Raw genomic sequence first — 2,185 nt, forward strand, 5'->3', positions numbered from 1 at the left:
CGGTTTCTCCACGGAGAATTCTCTACCAGAATCAGACAGGTTTGGGAACAGGCTCCAAGGGCCCCTGCAAGTCCCAAATGGAGGTGGCCAACTCTCCTTTCCAGAGCAAGACAGGTCTGAGACAGGCTCTTTAGCCCCTTGCAAGTCCCAGATGGAGGTGATCAATCCTCCTTCCACGGCAAAATGCAGAGCCTCCCTTTGTCATGTCTAATCTGGTGGCCACCAGGTTGACCTATCCCAGATGAGCCCCCAATGTAAGGGTCCAGAGATCGGTCTAACTGATGGAGACACAGAAAAGACAACAACAATGCAACTGCAAAAGAGGCTTTTATTCTTTTTCCAGCTAGCTGGGGTCCGAGTTTCTGCCCATCGCAGCGGGCCTTAACAAGGACCTTCGAGCCTAAGATAAAGGGATCTTTTATAGCTCCGAACTGCAATGCAGGAAGTACAGTCAGTAATTTTCCACTTGAGGGAGGGTGTGTGTGAAAGCTAGCTGTCACTATATGTTTAGGTTTAGATTAGGACTTTTAGTTGAGGTCAGGTTGACCTGGCCCTGACATCGTCAGGGCCCATCTTACTTTGTTTACTTATGTGGTCTCAGACTCCCCGGGTTCTGTCCTTGAGGGTCTAACATGGCGGTGGTTGTGTCAATTCGGCCTAACAAGACTTATTATCATTGAAGTTGGTGAATGAATTTATGAGAGTTCATAGTCATAGAATTTAAATTTTCTTAAAAAATTTTTTTCTGTGTTTGTTTATACTAAGAAGAATGTTAATATTAGAATGTTAATGGCTTCTTAATTTACCTTGGAGTTAAGGAAATAAATACAAATTATTTTAACTACTAGGCATGCATTTTTTAAAGTTTGTTTATAATTGCTAGAGGGTGTGTATGCTCACCAGAGAGAGGGAGAGTACTCAATGAGGTGTGCTTATCCTGCAATTCTTTCTCTGGCATTTTTCCATCCTGTGGGTATTTGAGGCATGTTTTTGAGCCCACTGGGGCAGGATTCCAAGTGTAAGGGGTCATGTGGAGTCTGGCTGCCTTAACCTCTGCATTATATGCTGGCCCTAAAAAGTTTTCTAGATTGTGTATAATGCAAGTATTATTTTTTTAGAGAGAGAGGTTTTGCTATAGGGCATGTGTGCTCTCTGGAGAGACAGAGAGAGACAGGGAGACACAAAGCAAGAAATTACCCCACCTCCCAGGGGCGGAAAACAATGCCTCAATCCCTTCTCCTCCATTCTTATCTTGGGATTTGGGGCATGCACACACACACGCATCTGGCGTGAGTTTCAAACCACCAGGTCCAAGACTCAAACCGCGGTCGACTTCATGGGAGTCCAATGATGTAACCATTAAGCAAATCTGCTGATCCCTGCAGATGTTATTTTTATACACAGAAACAAGTACTACATATTGGTATGGGGGTTGGGGGGTTAAAATGTTCTAACCAAGATTTACTGTTTACAAAGTCATTGGCACTCTTTATTATAATCCTCAAAATTTATGAGGTGTTTAGAAGAAAAATTACATTGCTGTTTTATAAATGAGGAAACTGATTCATTAGGGTTAATGATTTGTTCAAAATTCCTAAATTATTTAGAGCCAAAATCAAGACCAGCACAAAACTTAGAAAAATGGGGAGAAGAAGCAGAGGTCACTGAAGAGCAACTGGAGGAGGGGAGAAATACACATTCAGCAATAGTTATGTTCAAGACTACTTGATGACTGTGAATTTATATTCCATGAGGAATCTGAGATTTCCAAAGGTTACCTAATATGACCACTGTTATTTAAATAATCATAGTGTAGCAAATTTGAATTTAGGACTTTGTGACAATTAAATTTAAGGTCTTTGACCTATAAATAAACAATGAAACAAAAGTTTAAAAACTAGACATGGAAAATCTAGTAATATGATAGCAATCGATATGCAAAGATGTTTATTAATTATTGTGCTATGATCTTTTGAAGAGAGGGTATGATGGGCTGATTGGGAATTTTCCATTTTTAGCCACTAGCTAGAGTTTATTTCTTCCTACCTCCCTGAATTGCTTCCTCATTTCCATAGTAGACTACTATGGACAACAACTGGGTAATTAGGCAGTGGAAGAGTAGATATTACCCATCAGTTCTCCTTATGCTCAGTCCAAGACTCTTTCCATTTGGTTTATTCTGCTG

The sequence above is a fragment of the Tupaia chinensis genome, unplaced genomic scaffold (genome assembly GCF_000334495.1).
Source record: "Tupaia chinensis unplaced genomic scaffold, TupChi_1.0 Scaffold138235_1, whole genome shotgun sequence".
NCBI lineage: Eukaryota > Metazoa > Chordata > Mammalia > Scandentia > Tupaiidae > Tupaia > Tupaia belangeri.